A 19,637-nucleotide genomic window follows, 5' to 3' on the forward strand; every position below is an offset into this window, starting at 1 on the left:
CAGTGTCATTCTAAGACTTGTTACATTTTTCTACTTAATTTTACTGTTAATTATTTATATGTTAGCTTGTTTATCAAGTTTTAAATAGGTGGTATTAAAATTTGTTATAAAAATGTAGTTTTTGCTCTTATTTCCTAAAATATATATTCTTATTACAAAACACACGTTTAAATGATTGTACCTCGGTATTGAATCGGACACCCCATTTTTCCATTTTCAGGTTGATGTATTACCATTGAGCTCGGTCGCGTTTAGTTCTGTGCGCGGATCGTTTTGTCCACGGCAAGTGATTGATGACGAACATATATTAAATTGCGACCAGATCTGTTTACCGCAGCTTTTATTTTTATATTTAGCAAGCTATGCTGCCTTAGGGTGGATATTTTATGTACCTACTTAGCTATATTATTATACACAAATAAAATTTGATGAACGATGCGGGACTCGAACCCACGACTTCTCGCGTGTGCTGCAAGTGCTCTTCCAACTGAAAGTTGAACGAAGCATTCAAGATTTTATGACGATACGTCACTGGAACGGTTAGCTCAGTTGGAAGAACACTCGCACGGATCGCGAGAGGTCGTGGTTTTGAGTTCAGCAGCGTTCATAAAAAAATCCAATTTTATTTGTGTATTAATCCTAATAGTGAGGGTTATCACTTTAAAAACATAACAGATTGTTTATGTAAAGAACGTCATTGATTTTTATATTAATTAAATAATAGTTTCTGCCTTCAAATTTCAATGCGTTATCATACCTTCCCTATTACTGATAACACGTTATCTTAAAATTTTACAAACATTTACAATTTTAGTTTAAATTTCATCCTGCTAAATGTTATCTTTTTGATAGAACATAGATTTTTGAAATGTATTCCCTATTCACGCAGCTAGTTTGTCAATTTGAAATTGAATTGACATAGCTTAGGCAGCAGAAAATTTTAGTTCATAATATAAACTTACTTTTTACCAGTTGGAGGCTTTTTTGCAAAGTATGTCGGCTAGATTATGGATACAAGAACGGCGCCTTTTTCTGCCGTGAATTTTATTTTAATTTAATAGGTCTGCCAACAGATTTAAAATGATTTGATTATGATCTTAAGCTATTACATGTTATAATAATAATAATAATATTGACACACTTTTTACACAAATTATCTTGCCCCAAGTTAAAATATATAGCCTGTGTTATGGGTTACAAGACAATGATATATTTAATACGATATACTTACGATATGATTATGAATTTGAATACTTGACTAGAGTGTAAACCCAATCATCGGCAAACTGAACTCAGTTTGTATGAAGAAATATAAATAAAACACTCACTTTCTTCATAGAAAGTGAGTTTTTATTTAAACAATTAAATAGTACTACAGCATTTAATCCCAACATTTGAACCTAAATAAAAAAATACCAATTATAGTAGGTAAAGTTTAACTCCTGAAGAAGAAATCATAATAGATTTTTCAATATTTTGAAGATATGATTTTTTGATCAATATTTGCGTTTGCAATGCTTTTTCTTGACCCGAAAAAATATAAGTATATCCTATAATGAAATTTCTTTCGACTTTTTCTTAATAATTAACGGGGCAACTCATGTTATATATTATATTATATATTATATAATAAAATTATTCACTCACAAAAAGTTATTATACTGCTGATATAACTGAGGCCAAAAAGTTGTAGTTTTTTTGAATTTTCGTCTATTTATTTGTGCATTTTAATCTCCGAAATGGTTGATCCGATTTGAAAACACTTTTCACTGAAGCATTAAAATAGCTTAACATTTATTGTCCACAGCTGCATATATCTAAGAGATTGGACAGCCTGGGACTAGATTATGATCATTTTATAGTAATAGCAATGACAGTACAATATTGTATCTTTCATTAAAAAGAGCGCAAGAATAAATGCTGGGAGAGTTTCTTGCGCCTCTTCTTCTCTCTCAGTGCGCCATTTGTTTCCGACGCGGTAGTAGTATCTAGTAAATTAGAATTTGTAGAAAAATAAACTAAGGAAAGAAACTTAGATAATCAATAAGTCTAGATAGAGTCTCTTGCTGTTAGACAACCGATTAAAACAGGCCAGGAATATTAGTTTAGTGTGCGTGATTTGTATGACACTTTGAGTTAGTGTGCGTGAATTTCTCAAAATAGAAGTTAGTTCTTAGCTATTTTTTTCATTTTATTGTCTATCTAGACTTATAAATGATATAGGAAATAAACAAAAGAATATGGGCTGCAATAGATATTGGTCATTGTAGGAGGTAATGAAATCTAAAAATAAATTAGTTTAACAATATTTCGATTCTGCCATGAATCAATCGCTCAAGAAGTGACAACTGATAACTTGCAATACATCATCGAGAAAAGTTGAAACTAAAAGAATATTGTCAAAGAGCAACTAAAATGAGCTTGATACGCTTTCGCAGGATAGAAAACAGAATAGCCAAAAAAGACAAAAATCGACCAGCTCAAGTGGAGAAATTGGTGACATACCCCAGAGACAGTAAAAGAAGTAGAGCACAAAGGGTGGAATAATGAGCTCAAGCTCACTGCAGTTGCTTGTAATTGGAGACAAATTGCTATGGACAGTGTTAATTGGAAACTGTTATCTAGAAGAGGTCTTTGCCAAGAGGCACATTGAACTTAGAGATATCCTGTAGTCAAGAGTTGAGGATAAATGCCTTATTTATTTATGTTTTCTACTCCTGTACTTTTATTTGTCATTCATACAGCCACGATCACGAATATATGTACATACTTTATTGAGTCGTTGAAAGTCTATACTCTATCGCCTAAACAAGCATTGTTGTACTTTAATATCGCCAAAAAACACAGTTTTTTGTGGTGCCACACACAACGAAACCAAGTTTAGGTATGGTAGGTTATATTACATACATAATATTTCCATAGTTAAATCATAAATCTAGGGATAACATTTTAAGGTCAACCTAAGTAAACTTGTTATTATAATTATCGAAAATGCTGTTAGACATATTCTGTAATTTTCAAATTTCCCGCGAGGGCTGTATGGGTGTACCTTGCCATTCCTTGAAGTAAAAATAAAACTACTCACCAGGGATGACTTTATATGTATACAATGCATTTGCCGCCCATTAATTAAGCGGCGACTGCGTCAACCCACACGTTACATCACGTGGGTGGCCACGTTTTTTGACCCTTCTTATTCAACTGCCGCATATAATACTATAATGATCTTGGCATTCACTTAATTTATTATAGTAGTGACAGAACAAGCACATACGCAATCCTTAAATAAGAATATAGCGGCATTCTTTATCATTTGCTTTATACTCAGCGTAGGTTGACGATCATAGCTACATAACAGAGCTCAAATCAAACCGCTATCTCATGTTTTCTGTCATGATGCTTCCCTTTCCTACCTGTTCTCCATTTTCATTAGAACTTTCCCTGCATGATTATTTGTAGCAGCTGTTATTTATCTTGGCGCATGATACGTCCAAAGTTTTTCGACAAGCAGCATCATCTGCCCATCAGTGATATGAATTTTTTCGTATTTCACAACTACCTAAAGCATATCGTAATGATACCTATTAGACCCATGTAGCACCAGTCACCACCCTACCCCGATACACTGAAATATTAGCTTATTACCGTTTCAAAACCCTTCTTAATGCTGGTAACCCCAAAGGCTTTTACAGAGACAGTACGTGGGCAGTGGAGGCCGCAACTACTACGCAACAACAGCTACAGCGCGTCTCTTAAGAAGACTCAAAACTTGGGCCGGCTGTGTGCTTCTGGGAAGAAGAGAATGGGCAGTAAATACTATGTATAGTGTACACAGCTTCCACCCTGACCACAGCCAAAAGCGGATTGCGGTGCGGCGTGAGGCGCGGCAGAAATAAATGGTAGACAACATAAGTATGCCCATAGATAGTACACTATAATAATTGAGTATGCCACGTGTGCGACTTAACAGAATTACTAGTATCGAGGCGGCCCTGAGCGGTAAGCGCGGCGGCATCTGAGGACGCATTAGGAATCGCGGGACCGAAACTAAATAATTTTGTTTTTTGCGCGACGACCTTTATAATTTTAGTTAGTATTGCAGTAGGTGAACATTATCTTTTCTTATTTGGTAGAGTTCTCGTGACAGGCATCGTCATTCGTCATGCTCGCTTAATTCCACTGCTTGTGGCGGCGACGTGGGCGGGTCGTTCCCTTCCCTAAAATATGCCTATCCCAATGAATAATTTAGGATTGAAATTGAATCCCTAAAATATGGTCGAGGGAGGCGACGGCTGGTCCATGCTCTCATGCTCTTGAACGGGCGGTACTTTTGGTTCTGTGTGCTGGATGATCCAGATGATGATGTAATTGTAATGATTTTAAAATTTAATTGAAAATAAGGAAAACAAAGAGCAACCTTAGAGTTTCTTGCTCGTTCTTCTCTAAGAAAATCTGCCTTCCGAACGAGCTCTATGAAAAAGTGACATATTTCAAGTGTAATGCATTTTATCTACGAAATTAAAAAAATAATATTTTTATTTGATTTGGTATCTACTGTCTTAGCAGTAGCTCGCACTGAGATACTGGTCATAATGATTTGGTTGAGTATTTCTACGCGGGGGTCCTTTGGGAAACCACATTTTTTTTGAGTATTCACACCGAGCATAGTTCGATCGTACCCATGTCATTAATATATACTATATAATATATATTCTGTTAACAATTACTATGTGACTATATTAAGGTGTTTTTGGCCCGGAGTGGTGTGATTAAATCTGCAGAATTAAATAATGTCTCATATAGCAATTTTGCGCAATGCAACTTGAAATAAAATGCTCATTTAAACAAATATATATTTCTTGGAACAACGCAATGCATAGGTACTACAGATTTATTAAATTAATTTACCTTATTGTCTGTAGTGAATTTAAATAAAATTACTAAATTTAAGCGTACATTTAAATTATATCATAAAATTAAGACAGCACAGAAAGCACCTCATACACAATAAAAACAAAAAATATCTATCATTAAAAGTATCATAAAATTACAAATACATTTCAATACGACTTTCATAACATTATATAATATGTTGAAGATCTGAGGGTACAGAACTAACATTTACTCAAATAATGTAATTAATTAATAATTTAGGATTGAAATTGAATTAGGGAGCTAAAAAGCAAGCTAACCAGAGAAACGAATTATAATTTTAGAAGCTTAAACTAATAGTATTGAACAGCAAGTTTAACAAAATAATCACAGTTAATAATATGTTAATAAATTAATTACATTTTTCAGTTAAAAACCGATATAACTTCTACTTTGAATGTTTTCTCTCCAAAAGACCCTATCTTTTCACTTCTATACTTTGACGTTTTCTATGGAGGCCGATTAGTTCTCTGTGGTAGTTTCCTATATCGCTAGATGGCATTAGCGACAAATTTGCGAGACGTTTGATGCAATTCCTTATTTCAAAACTTACAAATAATAGATAAACTGAATTTACAGAACACATTGTATCGCATATTTAATTAATTTTGGTGAGAAAATGGGAGGAACGGACGGCCGCTATGTCAACATACGTTAACATAGCGGTAGCATCATGGCTAACTGTCAATTCCGTTTACGTTACGTGACGCGAATGTGGTATTTTGCTTTTTCTTGTGGATTTTTCTATTTAACGACCCTGCTTTTTCACCTGGAGGCCGATTTATCTATACCCTCGCTGACCTGTGCATTGAATTTAGGGCTCAGATCTCCGCCGCCGACACTCTGACCCAACGCCTCGTTTTCCGGACACCGATTTCTTTGCCTTGTGTTTTGAACTAAGATTCTTTGTCTTTGCAAATCTTGAGGTTTGGACCTTATCACAGACGCTGTGTTATCATAAATATGCCGTTCGAGAAAAGCTGCTGTGTTCCTAACTGAAATGTAAAGCGTAAGTATTCTAGACTTCTATCTGTTCTTAGAGTAGGATAGCAATTTTAAAAAAAACAAAGTCAATATTTAAGTACACCGGAAAATCGGTCGTTCTGGAAATAAATTATACATTTTTAAATTTTTAGGTGGTGGCCAAATTACATTACATAGTTTCCCTAACCCTGATAAAGAACCAGACAGGTTTCGATCTTGGATTTATGCTGTGAAAGGAGACATAATATTGGCTTTGGATAACAAAGTCATACCTATATGAGAAAAGAAGAAGCTGTCATAACCATTTCGAAACTAAATATCGCACTTGGACAAAAACACTTACTCCAAATGCAATCCCAACTTTACAATTACCAGGTGAGTAGTGAAGATGGTGGGATGAATGAGAGTACCGACCTGTGTATTTACTTTGTGTTTTAATCTGTGGTGAGTGAATAAGCCTCTCAAATACGATACTTTAAGACTATGGTAAGTAATTGTAATAGGCTTATCTTTAAATATCAGGTATCCGAGCAAAAGTTTAGAGAAAAAGTTTATTGAAAAAATGCAAGCGGAATTGTCGATTAAATTATGAATTGTGTATCATCCTGGCGCAACTCTCTAATAAACTCGAATATGTATGGCATGTATCGCTAAAGATAATGGCGGCAAACGCTGTCTTGCTCTAACATATTATATTCGACTCTTGTTTGTTTTGGTTTGAGTGTCATGTCATTCATTCAAAATAAAAGTGACTGTTAACAATTTTTGTTGTTACGAATTTTCGTTTTCGTTTACTTTACTCGTGTATTATTCAGCGTAATGTGCTTAATTATTTATATCATAAATGCGTAAGACTTTCTTAGCTATACCTTGTAAGAGATTTTATCTCAGGAGTATTCTGTATTCTAGGGAGGGCATGGAACCGCGCATGTCCGAGGACAAACTAGGCAGTAGCCCTACGGCACCCCGCTCCACGCTTAATGTGGACTTTTGCAACATTCAGAGAATCCACTCCAATTAAGACAAATCCGCGGTCATCTGGAGGGCAAAGCCAAATTGGCTTCGAAGAAGCTGGGTGTCATAAATAAAGCATGGCATACTTCAAGCCGGCAATCTAGCGCTCTACAAAGCACAGGTCCGTTGTAATTATTCTTGAGATAAATAAAGTTTCTGAAACCTCAAACCTAATGAGCCTTTATAGCTCAGGCGGGCTGTACCTTTGTACTGAATGTCAGATAGGTTTGCAAGGCGATGCCTCTTCCTACCACCAAGCAGTAGCGAGAGTCTCCCTTTCGATTTGAAAGACTTGTCTCTCAGGCGAAGAACGAGAATCAAAGATAATCATAGTAAGATGATAAGGCCCCGACCACATCAGACAATGCCTTCACCCTGAGATTTAAGAAGTCGTGCACGAGTTATGAGTACCATAGAATTGTTCTCTATAAAAAAAAATGAATAGGTAAATGTTGGACACGAGGTATACCTATAGCTATATAAACTATAGTTTCCGAAATATTCTAATAAATATAATTGAACAGTAGCGTAGGGTTGCTACATAAAGATTTGCTACACAAATTCTCATAGGCACATAAGTGAATTTGCTAGAAACTGTCATAACCATAATGTTAATACCAGGAATAGACATAAGCTTATAATCTCTACTACTCGGCTAAGTCGAGTTAGTAAGTCTTTTGTGCGGCGATGTATATGCTTTTACAGCAAGATCCCAGAAAATGTTCAAAACAAAAGTATTAAGTTATTCAAAAGAATTGTTAAAAAACTTTTATGTGGTAAAGGTTACCATAACATAAATGACTTTCTTAATGGTACCACAGATTGGGAATAGAGCGACACCACGCTCAGGCTATTAAATAATAAGTTTAATTGTACAACATTACTTTGTAAACATATTTTTTGATGAATATATTTCGCCCATTCTTCTCGGGCCTGAGGCATTCATTTTGGAAGGGGTGGTAGTTTTTTTGACTTTCTATAAGTGATGTCACATCCTATTTTGAATAAAAATATTTGAATTTGAATTGAAGACGCGGTCGGCGTGGCGGAGCTAATATAACACGGACAACGACCAGTCTCGACGGCAAACGGCGCGGCAATCAATAGTTTTGTCTTCCCAAGATTGCTTAGCCGCCGTGTAAATCGTGTGTATGTGTGCGTGCGTCAATTCAGGCGCTCTAGTATGAAGTTAAAGTACTCTTAAATTGCTGTATAGTGTCACAGCGGCGTGCAGTGCTATGAAGACACGCAGACCATCCACGCCATATAAATTATCGTAACTTCCAAACTACTCAACTGATTTTATTGAAATAAAAACTAGTGTATTTTTAAGAAGTATAAGCTATACGCTCATACAGTAACAAGTAGTTTGACGGACTTAGAATATCTCATACCAAAGTAAATATTTAGTCGCAACGTTAACATCTTCTATTTCGCAGTGTATTTATCTAGTTTTTAGTCATAATTAGAACAATTGTTTTAATAATCCTGTTCCCTTTCTCGTAATGCAGCAAATTCTGCAGCAGGAGGTGTCGTTGATTTTCTCTTGCAATAAGTTCACCAGCTCTTGTCCGATAGGTTTAAGCATTTCTGCCACCTGTACATTGAGAAAATCTTATGAATTCCTAGTACTTTTTAATGGAATGAAAACTTGCAACACCAGAAAAATCACAGGAGTTTTATCAAATTCTCAAAAACTGTCAAGGGTAAATAGATATATATTTTTAACCTTATGGTAGACAGTATAACTGTTTATTTTCCTAATAAAATGAAATTATTTGACCTAAATGAATAAAGCAAAGTTTCAAACTTTAATTTACGTCTAAGAACGATTGAAATGAATAGAATTTGTCGCTTAACGTAACGACTTACTTCATGGCTTTCCGGTTGAAACATGATCCCTCCATCTGATAATGACATTGTAAACGTCCCGTTATGCAGTTCTACCACTAGATTATAACCTGCAAAACAAACATTAGAAGTAAGTAAGAAATAAATAGAATATTGGAAAAATATTTAATTATACTCCTATTTATGCTACATAAGAAATGTTTTCCTTACGAAATCGGTCTAAAAAGATATAAGCACCTTATAATAACGCTATCAGAATCCACAGTATGCTAGCTTTTTTTGTGCGTCTAACTAGATTTTGACAAGGCGCCGAGCCATCCCAACATCCTGGTTAGGAAGGCATGTGGATACACCCCGCTTCACCATAGTCTTAATTTTCCCATTGAGACACCCCCGGCACGTCACGGTAGATCCGGATGATGATACGTGGGTAACACTGAAAATGTTTAAAACTGGCCAGTTATTGTTATGTTATTAGACATTGCAAATGAAAACTTTTTTTGAATTTAAATTTAAGAACTCTTTGGTAACCTAATGTATAATATTGCATTCATTTGTGAATTGGCGGCAAATCTAAAACTCTTGTTACACGTGAAAATGAACCTAACGCGAAAAAATTTTCAGTCAATGATTTATTATGTCTTTCGTTGTGGGCTTACTCAACAACAAAGCTATGATAGGCTGCGATTAGCATTTCTTAATGAAGCCCCATCTCGTGCCACTATTTACAATTTTGGTTTAACGTTGGACGTAGCAATCTCAAAACGCAAAAACGATAGAGGAAGATAAGAGAGTGACCAGGCAGGTAGGTAGGCATTGGTATGAGTAAAGTTCCAAAAATATTACACGAACATTTAGGCGTCAGGAAGCTTTGTACCAGATGGATTCTCAATACTCTGACCGACGACCAGAAATACCTTCGCATGGACTGGTGTCGCCAAATGTTAGATAAGTTCAACGGCGGTGACTCAGATGCTGCATTTGACATCGTCACAGGTGATGAAAGCTGGATATTATGCTATAAACCCGAAACCAAAAGACAATCAGCTCAGTGGGCGTTTCTTTTCGAAGAAGGGCCAACTAAGGTAAAGAAAGGAAGAAGTCAAGGAAAAAAGATGATTGCCTCATTCTTTGGTCGGAAAGGTCATTTCGCGACAGTTGTGCTAGAAGATGGAAGGACAGTTACTGCAGACTGGTATGTCAATCGCTGTTTGCCTGTTGTCTTGGAAAAAATTCGACAGCAGCGCCCTCGAAGCAGGATCCTCTTTCACCACGACAATGCTTCAGCGCACTCCTCAAAATTGACTGTTGAATATTTGACTATGGCAGGTGTCGAGATCATGAGTCATCCGCCATACAGTCCTGACCTGGCGCCCTGCGACTTTTATTTATTCCCAAGAACTAAAGATAAAATACTCGACGCTTTACGAGCCCTGACGATGCGGTGAAAGCGTACGAAAATGCCATAGAAGAGACCCCTGAGAAGGATGGCCCCACTGCTTTTCTAAGTGGTTCCATCGAATGCGACGATGTGTAGAGAGGAACGGAGATTACTTCGAAAAACAATAAAGGTATTGGCAACTTTCTACATTAAGCCGTTTTTCATTTTCTAAACATTTTCAGTGTTACCTAGGTATCACTATCGCGAACGCGACACCAACACAAACACCGACACAGACACACACACACCACCTTCGCAGGCGCAGGCGCGGTCAACCACAGCAAACCGTTGGCACTCTTCTCTTTGACGATGGCCAGTTGCCCGCAAATAAGAAACAACCAAGCACACACATTGTTTTGATACCCGACGAGACGTTAGTCCTCGTCCTGTAATTGTTTCATTCCACTCACACTCGCACACGGACTGACACACTCCACAAACACGTACATACACGCACACAAACATATACACTACCTACATACACACAAACAAACACATAGATAAATACATTACACAATACATCACCGCATTCACCGGCAAGTGTGTTGTTCTCATCATTACATCTTCATCCTCTCTCATTCCCACAACCACACAGCTGGTCTAAAGTTCGAGTTTCCATAAGAGACGCCCAGCGACTGTTGCGTAGTCTTTGCGGCCTCCACGGCCCACGCCCCTTGTCGCTGTAAAAGCCTCCAGGGCTGACAGCATAGAGGAGGTTTTTAGTCGGTAAAGGGTGTCCCGGGGACATCCGAGTCCGACATATGGGCCCCTTTTCAGGGTCTTCAATTCTTAAATGTATTTTCCTGCCCTCAAAAAAAAAGTCTAACTGGATAATAACAAATGACGTCGATTTTCGAAAGAGTACCTACGTAGTCTACGGAAGTAATAATAGTTTTTGGTAGGAAACACGCTTTGATGGGCTTTTTCTGTATTGTTCTATATAATAATAACTAATGATGTAATGTGTGATAACATTTTGAAGGAGTGGTAATTCATGGTAGTAATGATACTTTGTGGTGGGAATTCACACTTTAATGTGGAATTTTCTATATAACAATAGCTAATGATGACCCATTTCGGAGGAGTGACATTTTTTTTTTTTTGGAGAGGAGGAAAATACATTTACGTATTGAAGACCCCGAAACGGGCCCATATGTCGGGCTCGGGTGTAAGCACCCCCTATCGACAAAAACCTCCTCCGTGCTGATAGCCCTAAAGGCTTTTACAGCGACGCCGTGCGGGGGCCTTGGAGGCCGAAAATGTAGCTTACAGGCGCGGGGCGTCTCGGAAGGAGGCTCGAACCTCGTACCGCCTGCTCACTAGGCTGGATGGAGAGAAGATCACTAACAGATATATTATATTGTACTCTACATTTGAAGAGACTTCGCACTCGCCGTCGAGTGCGGTGATATAATATGTATGTGTGTTGTAAAAAGGTGGGAATGTATGTGTATAAATGTGTAACTATTTGAATGTACTTAAATTGTAGGTGTGTGATTTGCGATGTGAGTGTGAGTGGTGTTAAACGATTATAGGACGAGGACTATCTCCTCGGCCATCTAACAAAGTGTGTGAGTAACAGTAGACTGTATGTCTCACCAGACAGTTACAAATTATGTTACCGTTATATGAGGATTAGTAGTTCATGGAAGTAATTTTGGCGTCTTACCCGATCATAACAGCAAAGGCACCTGGAAGTGGGAGAGTGAATAAAAACCCTTAGATTTTCATGTTCTCCTGGTACACGAGGCAGGGGCTGGCGTACCCTTATCGCAAAATCTGCATGAAACTGCTGACTGAAATAAATCGTTAAGCACAGTTTATAGGAGTATATTGCAGTAGCCACATATAACTTTTATATTACCATGAATCATCTTATACATTCGTACCTATAAATCCTTACAAACTATAGCGTTTATAATACCTATCAGTGAGATACTCATAAAAATACTTAGTTCAAATTTAAATATTATATTACACAATACCATAGTTGTTCAAACACTTATATCTTGAGAATGGCTAAACCGATTTTCATGAATTTTAATTTGTTGCATCTGTATCCGTCCCGATTAGCTGAATAATATAAAAACAATGAAAAATTCATGAAATAATTAAATACTTTTTTTTTTCATCTAAAATCATTTCAATTTTCAAGATGCTAATCATTCTTTTTTATGGAAAAGGAGAACTAATAAGTTGGTGTTGAGTGATCACCTCCATCAACTTTCTTTTGCAAAACCAGAGAAATGACAGGAATGAGCCTTTATCTCTGGACCTACTGAACCGATTTTGAAAATTCTGTTACAAATAGAAAGCCACATTTGTTGTGAGTGTCATATATATGCTATATATTAACCCAAATAACTGTTTTACAGGAAAATAATATAAATTTCTTACCTTTTTTGCTCTTATGACTTAGAAAGGCCGCCATACTAAGTGTAGAATCAACACAACAGAATATAGCACCAAACAGCATCATCTTCCCATTTCTCATGTCAACGGGCAACAAGGCCAGATGTTTACTTAGTGCAGTGAGTTCCAGGTGCTTGTCTAGAGCTCCGATGTCTTGGAGACGGGCTTAAGCGGCTGTAAGTTATAGCATGTCATGTCATAGCTGTATCTATTATTTTACTTGTATCTTCACATAATACATTTATAAGACTTACAATGCAGGATAACAATCAGAAAGTTGTACATAATTTTTGAGAAGGTATGGAGTGAGGACTGCACATATCACATTCAGTTTGTCCATTATATAAAAACTCGCAAAATTTGAAAAAAAATTAATTTTATAAATTGTATATGATGTGTTGTGTTGCTAGTGTTTTATTCTTAGAACAGCCTATGTAGTGGTGATTTGAATCCAAGATACGAGTACTACACTCAGTATGAGATATTTGGTTTATAATTAACAAAATGAGAGTTTCGAATTGACTTATGAAAATCTATCATACTTGAAAGTTGCCGGCAACGCAAACAAGATGTTACTATAATATAAAACCACAATGCAGCATCGACTTAAAAGCTAAGATGAATAGAGCCTACTTTGACTTAACTTTAGTAAAACATAGCCAAGTGTGATAGAACGTGAAATTGACTTTTGCATTGGAGTGTCTTAGCTTAAGCTCAGCAAATTTCAGTTGTCAAATGACTTTATAAACGAAATCAAAGATTATGCTAAGTTTACATTAAGCAAAGTTGTACATGGGTAAAGTCTGAGTATGTTCTATAGATCTCAGGCGATCTCTCAGTAGCTGCTCAGTAACATACCAAGCCTGGTTTCTGTGTAAATCCGCTATCAATTGTAAACTACTACTACTTACGCAGGTTTAAGTCGAATATAGTAATAACTCACCCAGAACCTTATGCACATATCCACAAAGAGAGGCAGTATCTTAAACTTCAACAGCAGCTGTTCCAGGGGCGTGGGGTGTGTATCTGCGGGACCAGCTGCTTGCCGATGTGGTACATGTATCTATGAGATGTGTACAGATGGATGCAAACACCTGGCATCACTCTACCAGCTTGACTGCGACATTGCTTCATGTTATAGAAATAGAACCTGCAATGTTAAACGGAATATTAAAATAATAAGCTTAACAAAAACAATTTTTTATTTTTTCGAATCAAATTTCGACTCGAATCTGAGACCTATCCATTAAATCCGAGCACTCTTCCAACTGAGCCAATCATTCAAGTGATGTATGGTTTGTAAAGCTTGGTATGTCTTGTTCAACTCTCAGGTTGTGGGTCCAATTACAGCAGGATCTACTTTACAGTTGATAACCTGTTCAACCCCAGGTTATTACTTGGACAGATCATAAGCACCGATTCCTCAACCTGACTTGAATATCAGAATAAACAGACAATTACTTGGCTTTAACATTTATTTACAGACTTTTAGACTTTACCTGCACTAATTTAATTTTGAATTCATTATTACCAACAAAAAAAAATCAAATACCACATAACAACCACAATCGAAATCAGTTTCTTCTTTTATAAGAACACTTTACATTTCTTTTACCAGCTCTGAACCATTTACATGAAAATCACCGGCAGGCAAACATTAAAAAAGTGACACTCCATTTGTAAAATTAATTTATTATGAAATTATATTTGTATTTTAGAGTTTATTAAATAACAGGCCAAAAACCGCAAAGGTGTGTTTGGGAAGAAATCATAATATCTAGTGTATGTATGTAATATATAGTCTATGTATGTGTGATTTGCCATTGCATTTTAGATTGTTCTAGCCTTGACCTTAATCAATTTTTAATAATTTATCTAATCATCATTTTTGGATAAATATAAAATTAGTTAAGTACTTTATATATTATTATAAAGTTTTGATAAAGATGGCTATTGGATATGGATTGGTAATAGGAGATACTTTAAGCTCTTGTAAAACCAAATTTGTACCATCCTGCAAATAAATAAATATAATAAGGAAGCTTTACACTGGTTTTGTGAGATTTACAAGAATTTTATAATTTCTAAATATACTTAATTGTTGTATTACTTTACTCACCTTATACAAACTGGCACTCTTCAATTTAAATTCTGGCCCATGGTATCTTAATGTTTCAAAAACAAATTTCTGAGAATGTGGATAAAGCCTAATAGTTTGCATTTCCACTTAAGGTCCACGTCAGGTGAGGGTCTTCATCTTCATGAGGGCCTGCTCTTTTTTTCTGTACTCAAACAAAAAAATATCATTTAACATAAGTAAATATTACATTATTATTAAAATTTATCCCAACTCAAATAAAATTTTACCTTATTCGATCATCTGCGGGTTCGCAAAGGAAAATATCTTGAGCCAATTGCTTACTGTAATTATTCATTTTTTCGCAACAACACACAAAAATTAGAGTAACACTAACAGACAGACATAAACAGTATTTTAAATTTTTGGAGATCAGATCATTGCATTGAGGATATAATTTATTATTTTATCCAAGTGGCAGTTAAAGTGACAACTGACAACGTTTGAACGTTCGGATGTCATTGAACAGTCAACTTTCAAGCTTCAAGAATAAGTGTGATTTGATGAACCATAGAGTTTTTTTTTGGTTCTGTTCGTCGATCTGGACAGGCAAAGGGGTCAAAAGCCCATTGAGCCAAGTCTTCATTTTTATTTTTCTATTCTTCACGTTACACAGCTTGTTCAAAGTCATGCTAAGTATTTATATAATCTTCATCTTCAAACATAAATAGTACAATTTCCCATAAAAGTAGTATTTCGTGTTCTTCATGTTTCATTTTCTTCATATACATATAGGTTCGTATGTATATGAGGAATATATATACTTTTATGATATAATACTAAAATTTAAATCTCATATACGTTATAAGAAATATATTATACGTGAATTATAAGTAATAATGATAAATATTAGTTGAATATATATAATAAGATAATATGAAACTAATTTAAAGTATAACTACAAATATAATAATCACATTTATACATTAAAATTTACATTATAAACACAAGTCCAATAATAATTTATGGACGAATATGTTTTAAGTCTGTGTAAGGGATTGTGTCAAAAGCCAAGCCGTATATCAGGGGTGGGACAGTCTCCTTAAAGAGACGTTTTCAGAAAACTGTAGTGCCATCTGATAGTTGGCCCCAAAATTAAAGCTTTGTCAGCTGTCACTCGCTTTGAAACCTGCCCACTGGTCATAAAATGACGGCTACTTCTAGCGTTTGCACTTTGCGCATGTATGTAACTCTCGTGTTCTATTTTGCATATTTTTGGTATTGAAATCGAAGTGTAAGTGCGTCGAGTCGAGCCTTGTGTTCCTCCGCCTTGCTGTTGCGAATTCACTCCAAAAATCTCCTTATTCTGTGTATTACTACTTTTTGTGATAGAGACACTTTTGTTTGTGGAATTTATGAACTTTGGTGTAATGCCGAGACGTTGTGCTTTCGGTTGTGCGCTCCGTGGTAAGTAAATTATTCTCTTAAATCTTAATAGTGTAGTTTATTGACTAATCTTGTGATAAATAAAGTATCATATAAGGTTTGTTCTACTCTCAGGTTCTACTACCGGTCCGTAGATTGAATTTGCAATGATGGTTAAAACTATTATAAACATACCGGTTTTCTGTATCTTGCCCCAAAGATTAAATTCCAATCCCTCAAATCACCTTATGTCAGACTTCAGACTCCCCCTGACTTATATGATTTAATAATAATTGACAGCTGTGCTGGCTTCTGACACCATTTTTATCAAGAGAAAAGTCAATATATGAGTCCAAAATCTAATACGAGCCCAATGGTCATAACACTAGGTTATCACAATTTGTCTGATGGCTTTAATAGTCACTCAATTTATTTAATAATGTTATTTATTATTTTCAGAGATTCCAATGCATAGTTTCCCAGATGCTGTCAAATTCCTGAGCAGTTTAAAACTTGGGTCAGTCTTGTTGGTAGAAACCCTCAAACATCTGATCTTGAATGTTATAAGAAGAAGAGAATTTGTGATATACACTTTTCTGACAGACACAGAAATCATAATCAATGGCTAAGCACATTGGCAGTTCCGATGCTTTATCTGCTTGGTAAGTCCCCTAATTTAACACATATTGAGTTAATATTCGATTCTATTCCTTACTCTGTCAGATTTAGTCATACCACTAAGAATCTTTGTTGAGTTGATGGTTTTTTTGAAGGTATATTGTATCATTCTGGAAACACCTGATTTTCTTACACAGTTGTGATTACAAAATTCAATGGTTGCAGTTCTAGCTGAAACTGGTTCAATATCTATGATAATCATTAAATAATGAAACATAATCTTTACATATTCACATTAATTTTCAGGACAACTACAGAGTCAAGTAATCTTAGGACAAGCTTCATCCACACAACATTTACTGCCTACAATAATACAGCAAGACTGTTTAGGTAAATAATTTTTAAAACTTATTTACAATGTCATAAAGGTTACTATGACATAAGTGACATGATACCACAGAAATGGCATGGAGCGGCCACCCTCAGGGTATTAAATAATATTTTTTTTTGTATGATTTAACATTGTCACCATATTTTTATGTAAAAAAAGAAGCCCGCTGAGTATCTTATGCCCTTACTTCTCAGGTCTGAGGTATACTTTTTCCAATAGGTAGTATTGACTTTCTGTAAGTGATATTATATTCTATTTCAAATAAAATATTCAGAAAGAATATACAGTCAAACTCAGTCAAAGGGCATTGACAATTTGATTTTGTTCTGCTTTTAATCCCATGTCTTTTATGTATCTTCTTAAAATTATTGATATTTATGGGCATACACATACAAAATTTTGATGTATTTCTTGGTTCTAATTTTAAAATGTTGGGCCCATAAAATGTTATTGATTGAAAATCCCACATTTGATCTTGATCTTTATGTCATGTTTCCATATAATATAGTCTTCATGATTTCATTTCAGTTACATAAGATTTTACAAATCACAATAAAAGTTCTCCGGTTCTCTGTGGCAAACAAATAATAAATAATCATTAATCTATTATTATAATTATTACTTACAGAGCCATATGTGAGCAACTTTATTTTAGAAAAAGCATCAACTTCAACAACATTCCAACCTGTAGCTGCAGGTAAAATTCACAATTATTTTTTCAATTTGTTGGCTATTATCAAAAATAATAAATATATAAATTAATGATTATATTTTGTTTTGAACAAAATATTATATAATATAATATATTTCTATCTATTATACACAACTAAACCATACATAAAAACAAAATTTTATAATTTTAAATTTTGTGAGTAGGGTCGGTATGTCTTTTTTTCTATAATGGTTTTGTTTGACAGCTTATTTCAACTTGTGATTTAATTTGAGCTCTAGACTCTTAAGAAACGCTGTCCTGGTTCTACATTTTCTGAGTGCTACTTCATTATGATTTGATTTTTGGTTTTATTTTTATTTTTCTCCATTATCGTCTGATTGAAATTGACAATTGAAATGATTTGAAAAGTATAGTTAAAATTCACTCTAACAAAATGAGCAACAAACTACATAAGTATTATTTCCAATTTCAGATGCATCTCAAGGTGCTTGATGCTGGAACATAATTATAGTTTTATTAGCAAGCCTAAAAGAACAGCTGGAAAAGGTATTAATATTATTATACTAATATCACAAATGGGAAAGATTCAGATTTCTTTTGAAAATATTGTTTTTATACTTTTTTATCCAAAAAGTGCTGAATAAATTTATATGAAATTTGACATAATTTATGATCTTTTGTCTAGGTGGGCAAAGTAGTTCCCTCATAGTCCCGGAGCTGGGGACAAAAATCAGCAAGATTCTTGTAATGGCCCATCATTTATTTTGTAGTATATGAGTCAGCAAAGTTAGGGAGTAGCACACTTGACAATGGCGGGCTTTGATGTAATATTACAACACTCATAAGAAATTAAACATAATAAGAAATTCGAAAGGTCTTTATTTAACAAACATTAACCATAAATGTGACAGTAATTTTATAACAGCAGATTAATGCATGACATGACATAAGACTATTGAGCCAAATGTCTTTTTTGATGAAGGCTGCATTGGCACCTGATAGGATTGAGAACAGCTAATGTCCGTGTGGGAATTAAATTTTGAATATATTTTTATTCATTACTAGCTGACCCGACAGACGTCGTGCTGTACATATTAAATTCTTCTTCTTATCAAAACCTTTACTGGACTTCCACAAAAAATTCAAGACCGAAATTAGCCAAATCGATCCAGCCATTCTCAAGTTTTAGCAAGACTAACGAACAGCAATTCATTTTTATATATATAGACTTTAAGACTGAATCCCTTTTCATATTGTCCATTTATTTAATACCATATAATACATATATTATACTATACAATTTGTAAATTAAACATTCTTTCACAGATCTAATGGCTCCACAGCGCACAAAGATCAAGCATCTTCAAGCAGAAATATCGCGCTTGCGAAAAAAAGGACAATCTTTCAAAGCAAGGTTAAAAGGTGGTGCAGATCGATCAAACGAATTTTGTCAGGAAAATATGTGGGTGAAGACGAAACAAAAACAGCTGCCCAACAATATTATGATAAACATAAACATTATAAAAATAAAAAATAATATGCAAACATTGCTTTTTATTTCTCCCACCCAATTACTCATACCAACATTACTAAATCCTATCCTTTATGTTCTATGTTGTGGCAAAATTAAATAACTAACTCTACGCGCAATTTCAACATGGTAAAAAATTGCAATAGGTTAAAAAGTAGAGTTGGTTATTTAATTACGTCACAACATTAAAAATGAATTTCATAATTTCGAGCTAATAAGTAGTTATTTTCGGGGCCAATATTCAGATGGCGCTAGTTTTCAAATAGACAGCTCATAATGCGTAGAGGG

General features: G+C 35.0%; 2 long non-coding RNA genes across 2 annotated transcripts; one reads left to right on the forward strand and one right to left on the reverse strand.

Annotated features, from left to right (window-relative positions):
* Positions 1-5,182: 5,182 nt before the first annotated feature.
* LOC126967899 (uncharacterized) lies at positions 5,183-15,146 on the reverse strand. The gene is made up of 9 exons (XR_007730091.1): positions 15,002-15,146; positions 14,754-14,916; positions 13,578-13,784; positions 12,620-12,808; positions 11,892-12,018; positions 9,019-9,217; positions 8,803-8,891; positions 8,325-8,527; positions 5,183-5,927 (listed from the first exon to the last, which is right to left on the reverse strand). It is a non-coding gene; the product is annotated as an uncharacterized LOC126967899 (long non-coding RNA).
* Positions 15,147-15,938: 792 nt separating this feature from the next.
* On the forward strand, positions 15,939-19,282 carry LOC126968126 (uncharacterized). The gene is made up of 6 exons (XR_007730151.1): positions 15,939-16,178; positions 16,596-16,798; positions 17,061-17,144; positions 17,774-17,842; positions 18,291-18,364; positions 19,145-19,282. It is a non-coding gene; the product is annotated as an uncharacterized LOC126968126 (long non-coding RNA).
* The last annotated feature ends 355 nt before the right edge of the window (positions 19,283-19,637 follow it).

Source organism: Leptidea sinapis, chromosome 14, assembly GCF_905404315.1.
Source record: "Leptidea sinapis chromosome 14, ilLepSina1.1, whole genome shotgun sequence".
Classification (NCBI taxonomy): Eukaryota; Metazoa; Arthropoda; class Insecta; order Lepidoptera; family Pieridae; genus Leptidea; species Leptidea sinapis.